General features: G+C 42.9%; 1 protein-coding gene across 3 annotated transcripts in view; it reads right to left on the reverse strand.

Moving 5' to 3' along the window:
• Positions 1-15,300, reverse strand: part of nudcd1 (NudC domain containing 1) — a 113,241-nt gene that overhangs the window by 91,807 nt on the left and 6,134 nt on the right. Inside the window, exon 2 of one of the 3 annotated variants that reach the window (XM_067981784.1) lies at positions 10,041-10,107. The exons of the other annotated variants lie outside the window; for them this stretch is intronic. The gene's annotated coding sequence lies outside the window, so the exon portion shown is untranslated. The remainder of the gene's footprint in view (positions 1-10,040; positions 10,108-15,300) is intronic. 3 annotated transcript variants of the gene reach the window in all.

Genomic DNA, 15,300 nt, shown 5'->3' on the forward strand with positions numbered 1-15,300 from the left:
TTAAAAACAGATAACTTTTTTTCCCCTTGCTGGTGGGGTTACGTGTAGCGTGACATGAACCCAAGATCCTGGTTGAGGCCGTCCTCATGGGTGCGGAACTTGGCTATCAATTTCGCGTTGTCGTGTGTCTCGAAGGCCGCCTTGGAGAACGCTTACCCGAAGATCGGTGGCTGAATGTCCTTGACTGCTGAAGTGTTCCCCGGCTGGGAAGGAACCCTCCTGTCTGGCGATTGTTGCGCCGTGTCCGTTCTTCCGTTGTCGCAGTGTCTGCATGGTCTCGCCAATGTACCATGCTCCGGGGCATCCTTTCCTGCAACGTATGAGGTAGACAACGTTGGCCGAGTCACAGGAGTATGAACCATGTACCTGGTGGGTGGTGTCCTCTCGTGTGATGGTGGTATCCGTGTCGATGATCTGGCATGTCTTGCAGAGGTTGCCGTGGCAGGGTTGTGTGGTGTCGTGGACGTTGTTCTCCTGAAAGCTGGGTAATTTGCTGCGAACGATGGTCTGTTTGAGGTTGGGTGGCTGTTTGAAGGCAAGTAGTGGAGGCGTGGGGATGGCCTTAGCGAGGTGTTCGTCATCGATGACATGTTGAAGGCTGCGGAGAACATGGCGTAGTTTCTCCGCTCCGGGGAAGTACTGGATGACGAAGGGTACTGTGTTGGTTGCGTCCCGTGTTTGTCTTCTGAGGAGGTCTATGCGATTCTTCGCTGTGGCCCATCGGAACTGTCGATCGACAAGTCGAGCGTCATATCCCGTTCTTACGAGGGCGTCTTTCAGCGTCTGTAGGTGTCCATCGCGTTCCTCCTCGTCTGAGCAGATCCTGTGTATTTGTAGGGCCTGTCCATAGGGGATGGCCTCTGACGTGGTTAGGGTGGAAGCTGGAAAAGTGGAGCATCGTGAGGTTGTCCGTGGGCTTGCGGTAGAGTGAGGTGCTGAGGTGCCCGTCTTTGATGGAGATTTGTGTGTCCAAGAAAGAAACCGATTCTGAGGAGTAGTCCATGGTGAGTTTGATGGTGGGATGGAACTTGTTGATGTTATCGTGTAGTCTCTTCAGTGATTCTTCGCCGTGGGTCCATAGGACGAAAATGTCGTCGATGTATCTGGTGTATAGCGTTGGTTGGAGGTCCTGTGCAGTGAAGAAGTCCTGCTCGAACTTGTGCATGAAAATGTTGGCGTATTGGGGTGCGAATTTGGTCCCCACGGCTGTTTCGTGTGTTTGGGTAAAGAACTGGTTATCGAAGGTGAAGACATTGTGATCCAGGATGAAGCGGATGAGTTGTAGGATGGCGTCTGGAGATTGGCTGTTGTTGGTGTTGAGTACTGAGGCTGTTGCAGCGATGCCGTCATCGTGGGGGATACTGGTGTAGAGTGCCGAGACGTCCATCGTGGTGAGAAGTGTTCCTGGTTCAACTGGTCCGTGGGTGCTGAGTTTTTGTAGGAAGTCTGTAGTGTCGCGACAGAAGCTGGGGGTTCCCTGTACGATGGGTTTCAGGATGCCCTCGACGTATCCAGAGAGGTTCTCACACAGGGTTCCGTTGCCTGATACGATAGGACGTCCGGGTGTGTTGGCTTTCAACATAGGAACAGGAGTAGGCCATTTAGCCCCTCGAGCCTGTTCCGCCATTCAATGAGATCATGGCTGATCTGTGACCTAACTCCATATACCCGCCTTAGCCCCATATCCCTTAATACCTTTGGTGAACAAAAATCTATCAATCTCAGATTTAAAATTAACAATTGAGCTAGCATCAACTGCTGTTTAAGGAAGAGAAGCACATTACCCCTGAAGAATGAAACGCGTGGATCTGCAACTTATCAAATGCAACCCCTCGAGGGATGGTTGTCACAGGCCCCATTGCAGTGCAATCCTTAAAAAGTCAGACTGCAGGAGCCAGCTCCTGGCATTAATGCTGCGTCACGCCATTTCTGTAGATCGGCAGCAGTTTGACATTTTATGTGCAAAGCAACTTAGTTTCGAAAGCTAAGACTTAAAAATACCAAAAAGGTATCAACTGAACTGCATGATTTTTAGTAAAAGGACCAAATAAGGGTCAGCAAGGTAGAGTAAAACATAAACATCCTGCAACAGAATGTAAACCAAAATTTAAAATTATGAAGGGTTTTGATGGGACGAATTGGGAAAGACTATTTCCTCTCTGGGAGTCAGTGTCGAGGGAGTCATCGATTTAAAATTGTCACTGAGAGTGAAAAGAGTGACTGCACACAATTCTGGTCTTCATGTTATAAAATGGATAGAGGCACACTCGAAAAGGTGCAAACAAGATTTACAGGGATGATACCAGAACTGAGGTTCTAACTATCTGGAAAGACTGAACAGGCTGGGGCCCCTTTTCTCTAGAAAAGAGAATGCGGAAGGGTAACCTGATAGAGGACTTAAGATTATGAAAGGACTTGATAGGGTAGACGTAGAAAAAATGTTTCCAATTGTGGGGGGAGACCAAAACTAGGGGTCTTAAATAAGATACCTATGTAAGAAAATGTAACCGCTAAAGGTAGCGACGCAGGTAAATAAGGCCATAAAAAAAGCAAATCAAGCACTGGGTTTCATTTCTAGAGGGATGAATTGAAAAGCAGAGAAATTACATTAAATTTTCATAAAACACTGGTTAGGCCTCAAGCTAGAGTATTGTGCCCAATTCTGGGCACCACACTTTAGGAAGGATGTCAAGGCTTTAGAGGTGGTACACAAGAAATTTATTAGAATGGTACCAGGGATGAGGGACTTCAGTTACGTGGAGAGACTGGAGAAGCCAGGGTTATTCTCCTTAGAAGAGGTCAGGAGGAGATTGGATAGAGGTGTTCAAAATCATGAAGGGTTTTGATAGAGTAAATAAGGAGAAGCTGTTTCCAGTGGCAGAAGGATCGGTAACCAGAGGATACAGATTTAAGGTAATTGGCAAAAGAACCAGAGGCGACATGAAGAAAAACATTTTTACGCTGTGAGTTGTTATGATCTGGAATGCACTGCCTGAAAGGGTGGTGGAAGCAGATTCAATAGCAAATTTCAAAAGGGAATTAACTGGATAAATACTTGAAGGGGAAGAATTTGCAGGGCTATGGGGAAAGAGCAGGGTGTGGGACTAATTGGATAGCTCTTCCATAGAGCTGCACAGGCACGATGAGTAGAATGGCCTCCTTCTGTGCTGTATTATTCTATGATTCTATGACAGAACCAAGAGAAAATACTATTCTCTTTATTGTTTAACTTTCCTATTAAGGTCTGCATCTTGAATGACCTCTAGCAATCACCATTTTGGGGAAATCCTTCCCCCCGCCAAAGTAATTTTGAACCAGTTAATGAAGGGTAGAATTCCCACCGGGGTTATCGCAGTTTCCACCTTAACTTTGGCATAAGATCAGCGGAAAACCTTGGAGAAAGAAAGAAGGAATTTGGATTTGTATCATGCCTTTCACAACCTCAGGACGTCACAAAGCTCTTTACAGGCAATGAAGTGATGCAAACGAGGTTTATGTTTAACTTGTATAGAACCTTGGTTAGACCACAATTGCAGTACTGTTCACAGTTCTGGTCTCTACACTATAGAAAGGATATAAATGTATTGGAGAGGGTGCAAAAAGATTCACAAGGATGATACCAGAACAGAGAGGATATACTGATCAGGAAAGGCTGAACCGGCTGAGGCTCTTCTCTCTAGAAAAGAAGGCTGAGGGATGACCTGATTGAGGTCTTTATAATGAAAGGGTTTGATAGGATAGATAAAGAGAAAATGTTTCCACTTATGGGGGAGTCCAAAACTAGAGGTCATAAATATAAAATAGTCGCTAATAAATCCAATAGGGAATTCAGGAGAAACTTCTATACCCAAAGAGTGTTAAGAATATAGAACATGCTACCACAAGGAGTAGTTGAGGCAAATAGCATAGATGCATTAAAGGGGAAACTAGATAAGCACATGAGGGAAAAAGGAATAGAAGGGTATCCTGACAGGGTTAGATGAAGCAAGGAGGCAGGAGGCTTGTGTGGAGCACAAATGCCAGCAGACTAGTTGGGCCGAACGGCCTGTTTCTGTGCTGTAGTTTCGATGTAACTGACCTTCCGCCCTAGTTACGATGGTAGATATGGGAAACCGCCACGGAAATTCTACAAGGTATTTGACGATGTTTTCTTTAATAAAAACGTAGAGCTCGTCCACACTATTAGTTTGAATTCAGTGTATAGATTTTTTTTTAAAGTGCAAATGTGACGATTTGTACAAACCCTACATTGCTGTAAATGCATTTTTCTCTCCCTTCACCCCCAACAGCTGCAAGAGATTGCTATGCTCCCTCTGGAAACAAAACCCAAACCATAATGCAAAAAGTATATAAATATTCATAGCTGACCTGATTGGTTGGAGGTCCTGTGCAGTGAAGAAGTCCTGCTCGAACTTGTGCATGAAAATGTTGGCGTATTGGGGTGCGAATTTGGTCCCCACGGCTGTTTCGTGTGTTTGGGTAAAGAACTGGTTATCGAAGGTGAAGACATTGTGATCCAGGATGAAGCGGATGAGTTGTAGGATGGCGTCTGGAGATTGGCTGTTGTTGGTGTTGAGTACTGAGGCTGTTGCAGCGATGCCGTCATCGTGGGGGATACTGGTGTAGAGTGCAGAGACATCCATCGTGGTGAGAAGTGTTCCTGGTTCAACTGGTCTGTGGGTGCTGAGTTTTTGTAGGAAGTCTGTAGTGTCGCGACAGAAGCTGGGGGTTCCCTGTACGATGGGTTTCAGGATGCCCTCGACGTATCCAGAGAGGTTCTCTCACAGGGTTCCGTTGCCTGATACGCTAGGACGTCCAGGTGTGTTGGCTTTGTGTATCTTTGGGAGGCAGTAGAAGTCTCCCACGCTGGGAGTACGTGGGATGAGAGCACGTAGGATGCTTTGAAGGTCTGGATCGAAGGTCTTGATCAGTTTGTTGAGCTGGTGGGTGTGTTCTTTGGTCGGATCTGCGGGTAACTGTCTGTAGTGTTCCTGGTTGTCCAGTTGTCGGTATGCTTCTTTGCAATAGTCCGTCTGTTCTGTATGACAATGGCTCCTCCTTTGTCCGCTGGTTTGATGACGATGTTGCGGTTGGTCTTGAGAGCGTTGACGGCGTTGCGTTGTGCTCGGGTGACATTCTGGACTGTCTTGTGAATGCGGCTGATGAATCTGGCATTGACGCATCTCCTGAAAGCTTGAGCATACATGTCAAGCTTAGGGCAGCGACCCTCCGGAGGAGTCCAGTTTGACTCTTTCTTCTTCGGTTGCTGTACCGCGGATCCCTCGGTCTGCTGTTCCGGATTGTTGATTGTCTCATTGGGTTCGCTGCTGAAATCTTGGGATTTGTGGAAGAATTCCCGGAGGCTCATTCTCCTGATGAATTCCTCTGTGTCCGCCGCGAGACCGATGGGGTCCATTTTGGTGGTGGGGCAGAAATTGAGCCCTCGGCTGAGATCTTCGATTTCGTCTGGTTGAAGGGTGTGGTCGGACAAATTGACGATAGACTTCCCTGTGGTTGTAACCGTGGTACCGGTTACAACCGGGATCTTGGGTTCATGTCACGCTGCACGTAACCCCACCAGCAAGGGGGAAAAAAAGTTATCTGTTTTTAATATTCTCTCTCTCTGCCTTTTGGGTCTCTTTCTCTCTGTCTGTGTAATTTGACACAATGTGTATTCAGCATACTGTGACCTACTGTTTTCCGTGGCTAACCTGTCCGAACACCAATGACACCTTTTGATTGGTGTGATGGTGTCCCAGCCTAATATAAGATATGCGATTTGAGAACCTCTTGTTCACTCACTCACCTGACGAAGGGTATAATCTCTGAAAGCTTGTGATTTTAAAATAAAATTGTTGGACTATAACCTGGTGTTGTAAGATTCCTTACATTACTGATTGGCACAGGGGGCTTGATCTGCCATTTCCAACCGTGGCCAGTATACTCTCACCCAGACCTTCCCAGGATCACCGTATAAAGATCGAGCTTAAGATGAGAAACGGATGTCCATCTTTGGGATTAAAAGTGTGTGTGTACGTGTGCATGCATGTCTGTGCCTAAGCGTGGTCATTTTATATACAGATAAGATTTATTCTACGGGGCCATAAATTTTAGATCAATTATGTTTTTTGGTCAGCCAGATGCTCGACACAAGCAGAAATCCATCACCATGATGAACAGTCTCCGAAACAAGATACCGAGGAATACACTCAGACAAGAGATTTTGTTTGCTTGATATAGAATGTACATTCTCTCCTTGTACGAGCCTAAACGCAGAGATTTCAAAGAGGTTGGCAATAGCCAGGCATAAGAGATACTGCTAGAGTTTAACCAGCAACGGAGCCAGGACTGAAGTTGGGAGAGAGAACTGCCATTTAAATATTTACAGCACTGGAGGAATCCTTGCTCCAACTGCTAATCTAAAATTTCCTCTTTCCTGTAGGGCTGCGCTCAGTAGGAAAGAAAAAGTTTCTATTTAATTATCACAGTGCTAAAGGAGCATAGCACCTACCCAGTAGCTATTGCTCTGCTTCTCCAACCTTCCTAGGTGACAGGAAACAGAGTGGTGATGAACGGTTGTTTATCAGAGTGGAGGAAAGTATACAGTAGTGTTTCCCAGGGCTTGGTACTAGGATCACTGCATTTTTTGATATATATTAATGACTTGGACTTGAGGGGGAAATGGGCACAATTTCAAAATTTGCAGAGGACATAAAACTTGGAAGTGTAGTAAACAGTGAGGAGGATAGTAATGGACTTCAAGAGGACATATAGGCTGGTGGAATTAGCAGATACATGGCAGATGAAATTTAGTGCAGAGAAGTGTGAAGTGCTACATTTTGGCAGGAAGAACAAGGAGAGGCAATATAAATTAAATGATGCACCCCCTTTAGAATTGTAAGAACAGAAAGACCAGGGGTATATATGCACAAATCTTTGAAGGTGGCAGGACAGGTTGAGAAAGTGGTTAAAAAAGCATACGGGATCCTAGGCTTTGTAAATAAAGGCATAGAGTACAAAAGCAAGGAAGTTATGTTGAACCTTGATAGAACACTGGTTCGGCCATAACCGGGAGTAGTGTGTCCAATTTTGGGCACCACACTTTAGGAAGGATGTGAAGGCCTTAGGAGGGTACAGAAAAGAATGATTCCAGGGATGAGGGACTTCAGTTACGTGGATAAACTGGAGAAGCTGGGGTTGTTCTCCTAAGAGCAGAGACGGTTGAGAAGAGCTTTGATAGAAGTATTCAAAACCATGACTGGTTTAGATAAAGTAAATAAAGAGAAACTGTTCCCATTGACGGAAGGGTCGAGAACCAGAGGGCACAGATATAAGGTGATTGGCAAAAGAACCAGAGGAGAGGAGGTGAGGAAAAACTTTTTTTTAAAAAACACAGCAAGTAATTATGAACTGGAATGCACTGCCTGAAAGGGTGGTGGAAGAAGATTCAATCATAGCTTTTGAAAAGGAATTGGATAAATATTTGAAGAGAAGAAATTTACAGGGCTATGTGGAAAAAGCAGGGGAATGGGATTAACTGGACTACTCTTATAAAGAGCTGGCACAGGCTCGATGGGTCTCCTTCTGTGCTGTAATTATTCAAAGATTCTACGACTCCAGTGCTGTGATTTTTTAAAAATGGAAACAATCCCTCCATTGGCAGCTCAGGCTTCCACTGCAGAGTTTAAATCAGATGCAGAGATGCTGCCGATTGGCCTTGGTCTGTTGGGTGAAAGAGATCTTGAAGGCTGCGTGGTCTATTTAAGTAATAGGACTTCAGATCTCTGACTCGAGATGCTTGCTACTTGCCTAAGACATTCAGTTATGCCAATACTGCTCTCCAAAAAATGGTTAAAATTAAGATTTTATTCTGAAGTGGGAGGGCTGAAGGCTGACTAATAAAGTGCCTTAATCGGCATAAGCAGGCAACCACACGGACTGCAGCGGTTCATGAAGACGGCTCACCACCACCTTCTCAAGGGCAATTAGGGATGGGCAATAAATGCTGGCCTCGCCAGCAGCGCCCACATCCCATGAACGAATAATTTTTTTAAAACTTGCATTATCCTGTGATATGTTAGGCAGTAATAATTGAATGCAGGAGTTGAATTTACTCCTCCAATGTGAATTTTTATTGTGCTTCTTCTCTCAACATCTAGAAGTGCTATACCAAATGTTTAGGAGTTATTTGATGTCGCAGTGAAATGTTGGGAGGCCTTATTGCAGCAGTATCGAAGCTCTGTGTCTTCACAGGTCACTTAAGTGCATACTATGGAGCCTCACTAATATGTATAGATATCTCAAGCTGCTGAAGCCAACAGATCTGGGTGTTCTGTATTAGTATTGTTGCCTTGTTGGTGGATAAATCCTAACAGGTTCTTTCCAAATTTCCAGGCCCACAAAACAAACAGGACTAACTAACAAGCAAGAAATTTAAGCAAAAATAGACAGCCACAGGCCATAGTTTGGACACTCCTGCCTTACTGGAAATTCATTAGAGAACCATGGTGAAAACTCTGTTTGGTGAGGAGCTGTTATAGCCCAGTCAGAGAACCATGCAGGACGATATAGATGGGTTGGTCAGATGGGCGGAACAGTGGCAAATGGAATTTAACCCGGAAAAGTGCGAGGTGATGCACTTTGGAGGGACTAACAAGGCAAGGGAATACACAATGAATGGGAGGACCCTAGGCAAGACAGAGGGTCAGAGGGATCTTGGTGTGCAAGTTCACAGATCCCTGAAGGCGGCGGAACAGGTAGATAAGGTGGTAAAGAAGGCATATGGGATACTTGCCTTTATTAGCCGAGGCATAGAATATAAGAGCAAGGAGGTTATGATGGAGCTGTATAAAACACTGGTTAGGCCACAGCTGGAGTACTGTGTGCAGTTCTGGTCGCCACACTACAGGAAGGATGTGATCGCTTTGGAGAGGGTGCAGAGGAGATTCACCAGGATGTTACCAGGGCTGGAGCGCTTCAGCTATGAAGAGAGACTGGGAAGATTGGGTTTGTTTTCCTTGGAGCAGAGGAGGCTGAGGGGGGACATGATTGAGGTGTACAAAATTATGAGGGGCACAGATAGGATGGATACTAAGGAGCTTTTTCCCTTTGTTGAGGTTTCGAAAACAAGGGGACATAGATTCAAGGTAAAAGGCGGGAGGTTTAGAGGGGATTTGAGAAAGAACTTTTTCACCCAGAGGGTGGTTGGAGTCTGGAACTCACTGCCTGAAAGGGTTGTGAAGGCAGGAACCCTCACAACATTCAAGAAGCATTTGGATGAGCACTTGAAATGCCATAGCATACAAGGCTACGGACCAAATGCTGGAATATGGGATTAGATTAGACAGGGCTTGATGGCCGGCGCAGACACGATGGGCCGAAGGGCCTCTATCCGTGCTGTATAACTCTGACATGTTTTGTCTTTTTTGTAGGCAACTGAGTGTCAAATTCCATTTCTATTACTTGCAATTCCAAGATTCTTTACTGGTGTCTTGGGAATCACATTCCACAATACTGCCCACTTATAATTAGGGCCACTGGTGGCACTGTTCAGGTGTCATGTTTTGCAATTCCATCCATTTTTTTCATGAAAACCATAAACCAGTAAAACCTAATCTAAATACATTAAATACCAGTAACTCACATTCACAGGTAAAAGGTTATGCTCATTTTGCTAACTTAAAATGTGCTACTTGCTTTGTTAATGATAGGTTAACATTTGTCAGTAAAAATGGTGTTGCTCATTGTGATACAAGAGTCTGAAGCAATTCCCAGCAGTTAGGAACGCAACAACTTTGGTGGATAGAGGCTTGTGTTATTAACCCTTATATAAGGAAGTTTGTTTTTTTGGGTGGAATTTAGCAGAAGGGTCAACTTAACTGCAAGTACTACAACACACCCAATCCCAGCATAAAACTCCTCACCTCAAAACAATCCACCAGCTTCAGGTAAATCTTGTTTTATATAAACTTAATAGTCAGATGTCACAGGGTGCTGTACTATGTAACACACAATGTATTATACAAGGGAAATGTTTATACCTTGATAGGCTAGTTAAACACAGTTCCACCTTCTCTGCCGTCTGTGTCCATTGGGAACAGGCTATCTCTAAGGCCACAAAATTAAAACAATTATGAACAGTTTTGGAGAAGAAAACATATTCCATTAGTTAGTGAGTCAATAACTGGAAGGCATAAATTTAAGATAAGCAAATATGAGGGGGAAGATTTATATATAACAAAAGTAAAAAAAAACGCTTGATCTCCTGCGACATTGCACATGGAGAATGAGAGGTGTTTTAATAACAGGATTATTTTACAAAGTAGCATTATCTTGGGTCTAGCAGTACTTTAAGGTGGGGTCCCTGGAATGCTGGGGCAGGTTCTGGGATCGCTGGGAGCAAAATTCTGGGACCTGGAGGCTTTGGAGAACGAAGCTACAATATCCCCAGTCAAACAACCAAAGATGACACCCCAATGATTGGGCACTTGAGCGAAGTATCAGAGGGCAATGCCCATGGAATGGTACACCAGCAAAGAGTCAACACTTATAGGAAAAGAGGAGGAGGAGGGAAGGGAAGGAAAATAGCATAGAAAAATTGTCAAGGAACAGATGAGAAAATACACATTAAAATAGATAAGGAATCAGTCCCCATTTAAATCCATTTGCATCTCAAATTCAGTTGCAACAAGTCACAATAGGATATCTACAGTTACCGAGCACCAGTCAGGAAACGAGGTCAGTCTCAGCCAGCTCACTTTTTTGACAATCATGGAATAATACACACAGCAGTAGACCATTCGGCTTATCATGCCTGATCTTTGAAAGAGTTATCCAATTAGTCCCACTCCCTTGCCCTTTCCCCATAGCCCTGCAAATGTTTCCCATTTCAAGGATTTATCCAATTCCCTTTTGAAAGTTATTACTGAATCTGCTTCCAGGCCATGCATTCCTGATCATAACAACTCGCTGCGTTAAAAAAAAATTCTCCTCCTCTCCCCTCTGGTTCTTTTGCCAATTACCTTAAATCTGTGTCCTCTGATAAGGAATTAGAGAAATGCTACAGCGATTTTTAAAAAAGAAAATTGGTTATATTCTAAATAACAAGATTACTGGTTGCAATATCACATCATTAGCCACTCTATAGCAAGAACAATTCCAGTGAAGGCACACTGCTCCTCTAAAATGCTGCACTCTTATTTCAAGATCATGCACACCACATTGTGTTCATTCATGGTACTGTAATCTCAGGATCTGGTAACAAAGCACAAGTGGCTGGACCTCCACGTCCTGACAATGACTGGCATGTTAAAGAAAAACGAAAGACTTGCATTTATATAGCCTTTAACGACCTCAGAACATCCCAGAGTGCATCATTGCCAATTAAGTACTTTTGAAGTGTAGTCACTGTTGTGATGTAGGAAATGCTGCAGCCAATTTGCACACAGCAAGGTCCCACAAATAGCAAAGTGATAATGACCAGATAGTCTCTTTTAGTGATGTTGGTTGAGAAATAAATATTGGCAGGGACACCGGGGAGAACTCCCCTGCTCTTCTTTGAGCAGTGCCATGGGATCTTTTACATCCACCAGAGGGGGCAGATGGGGCCTCGGTTTAACGTCTCATTCAAAAGACAGCACCTCAGACAGTGCAGCACTCCCTCAGTACTGTACTATAGTGTCAGCCTAGATTATGTGTTCTTGGGACATGAACCCACAACCTTCTGCCCCTGAGCCATGGCTGATATCTGGTGTAGAAGATTCTTTTTCTCAATACTTCTGTCTGTATAATAGGTAATGCACACATTGTCATGAGTTTTTCCCCATAGGAGCGAGCTTCACATGAAAGTTTTTGATGAAACATGTACCAAATTTAACAAACGATAGATATTTTGACAGCAATTACAAAAAGAGCAGTTTATAATGAAGTACACAGAAACAAATTATGGAGTGAAACATCAGTGCTACACATTACTGTAAATCTATAAAACTGTTTAAAGAACAAGGACTAGAACTACTTTCCAATCAACTAAACTATAAAAATAGGAAATACAGTCAATTAACTCAGTTCACGTATACAAAACATTTTGCAATGCCACTCTATAATCTCGTTAACTGTTCCAATTGATGACAATATACCATATGCATTTTCCTCACATCACTACTGACAAGCATAATCGTGATGTGGAGGTGCCGGTGATGGACTGGGGTGGACAAATGTAAGGAGTCTTACAACACCAGGTTATAGTCCAACAGCTTTATTTGAAATCACAAGCTTTCGGAGCTTTCCTCCTTCATCACTCACCTGACGAAGGAGGAAAGCTCCGAAAGCTTGTGATTTCAAATAAAGCTGTTGGACTATAACCTGGTGTTGTAAGACTCCAAGCATAATCAGGAAAGCAGCTTTCACACCAATACATAGCAGCTTTAAGTTTTAAAAAGGAAAGTAACTTAATGTATGGTAGAGAAATTAAACAGATTTGTTCTAGTTACTTAAATCTTAGTAGTCAGCTGACATTGTAAATTAATTAAGCTGAGTCCCCGACAACAGAACAGGATCACTACAACTTTTTTTTAAAATTCTCTCCCATGCTGTAAATTTTAGTCTTCCTCTCCCTATTTCACTGTCTGTCTGCCTGGCTATCTCTCTCTCGGTCCATCTGTCTGCCTCTCCCTTTCATGGCGTCAGTCTTTGCTCAGTGGCAGCACACTTGCCTCTGAGTTAAGGCTGTGGGTCCACTATGTCAGGAGAAATATGTGCAAAAATCCAAGGGGAAAAAAGATCAATTCTGCCACAAACTCGAGATGGGACACTTTAGAAGGCTTTAGAAAATGAAGTAACGGGAACAAAACAGTTATTTGAAATAGAATGCTTAAATGTTATTCAGTCAACAGCACTGCATGAATGTACGACTGAAGTAAAATTGGAGGCATTGGTGTTAATTGTGTTACTGACATTTGCTGAAAATTAGTCAAACAAGAATGACTGATGAGAAGGTCCTTTAACCAGCACAAGAAAAGTGGTGAGGCTGATTTAAATGAAAAAAATCACACACTTTGGTCACATTTGTTAGAGGATGACAAGAAAAGTTATTTGGATTGTTACTATCTGGAATAGTTAACATGCTGTAAAACTGGAAATGTATGTATATGGTATATCTCTCAGCACCTGAGACTTAAACAGGCAAAAAAGAATTGCCCAGTTATGCAAAACACAACTTCGCCTCCTTAAATTTGCAATTGTTTTCCCAGACACACCAGCACTTTAATTTTTATCAGCAGCAAATGTAAAGTGCCTGAGCATGGAGGAAATTGCCAACAGGTCTTAAATCAGCATGCACTCCATTCACCTCAGCAGCGCTTTGATCCAGATTTTAATAAGAATGGAATGCAGACTACATAAAACCAGCAATACTTTCAGATACATCATTTTTAGAGTTAAATGTTAATTGCTTATACACACTTTTAAAAGACAAATTTAAATCTACACAGAGATCATAGCATCATAGAATGGTTACAGCAAAGAAGGAGGCCATTCGGCCTATCGAGTCACTGCCGGCTCTTTAAGAGCAATCCAGTTAGTCCCATTCCCCCGCACTTTCCCTGTAGCCCTGCAAATTTTTTTCCCTTTCAAGTATTTATCCAATTCCTTTTTGAAAGCCTCGACTGAATCTGCTTCCACCACCCTTTCAGGCAGCACATTCCAGATCATAACTACTTGCTGCGTAAAAAAAGTTTTCCTCATGTCACCTTCAGTTATTTTGCCAATCACCTTAAATCTGTGTCCTCAGAGATATGGACTTCAATTCCATTACCTTACCCAGTAGTTTACATTGAACACCCTTTGAGTAAAGACACTTTCTCTAACATATATTTTAAATTTACCTTTCACTAAGTTCAATTTATGTCCTTTGCTCTATAGGCTTGATCCACCTTGAAGTAATACTCTGGGATCATTGTATCTGTGCCATTCAATACTTCATGTACTTCTTTCTTGACTCTTTCCTTGTAGTTCATTCCCTTTACACTTGCAATCATTCTTGTTGCTCCTCCCAGCACTCTCTCCCAGAATTGAGGATGGGACTACATGTGCAGCCTGACCAGTTCATTGCTTTGCAGACTTCTACTCCACTCTTCTAGCTAAGTATCCAGACGCTTTTTCTTTTTAATTCTCAAAATTGAGAAGTGATCAGTCTATTGCCACTCCCAAGTCCCTTCTCATTCTTTCTCCCAATGTGACACCTTCCATTTGTCCTTATTAACTTTTTTGTCTACCCAATTACATAATTAACCTAAAATTCTTTTTGTAAAATATCACTGCATTATTCATTCCAACCGTGCTTAAGATTACACTTGTACTAATTACACAGCAGGACAAAATGTTAAAAGCTAATTTGGATCAAAAAAAGTTATTTGCCAAAAACATCTACAAGGCGCTTCATATTTTTCATGGCAGAAAATAACAGTAACATGGTCAAAGTCCTATAATACCAATAAGAGGACATGCAGCAATGACTGATAAAATTCATGAGACTATTATCCTACTATGGGCCAGCATGTGCCATGAACACAAGAGCTGTCCTCCCATTTCTCATACAAGGCCAGTGGATTCATAGAATGATACAGCACAGAAGACGGCCATTCGGCCCATCGTGTTGTGACGACTCTTTGAGAGAGCTATCCAATTAGAGCAGGGGAGTGGGACTTTCTCCATAGCCCTGAAACTTTCTCCTTTTTGGGTATTTGTCCAATTCCTTTTTGAAAGTTACTACTGAATCTGCTTCCACCATTCTTTTAGGCAGGGCATTCCAGATCACATAACCTGGTTAGTAAGAAGAAAGTACAGTGAACGTCCTACAATACAGCATAACACACAACAGGAAAGGTGGTAGCTGTAGAATGTACTCAAATTATAGAAACACACTTTTGGCAGCATAGGATGCTATTGTGCTGGCTCTGAGATTCCCCATTCCCTCATCCTTCTTAATTTTTTTTTTCTTTTTTAAACTTTTATCCACTTCCCTTTCAAAAGCTATAATGGATTCTGCTTCAACCACTGTTTCTCATAGGGCATTCCATGTCTCGATAAACCTCCAAGTTTAAAAAAAATCTCCCAATCTCTCCTTTTATTTTGGTAATGAATTTATGGCCCTTAGTTACTGGCTCCTTAACCTGCAGAAATAAGTTTTCCCCGATCTAACTCATCAAAATCCCTCAATTTTGAACTCATCAGATTTCCTCTTAAACGTCTTTACTCTAAGGAAATTGGAGCTCTTTTCATAAGTCTCTCCAAATAACTAAC

Source organism: Heptranchias perlo, chromosome 3 (genome assembly GCF_035084215.1).
Source record: "Heptranchias perlo isolate sHepPer1 chromosome 3, sHepPer1.hap1, whole genome shotgun sequence".
NCBI lineage: Eukaryota > Metazoa > Chordata > Chondrichthyes > Hexanchiformes > Hexanchidae > Heptranchias > Heptranchias perlo.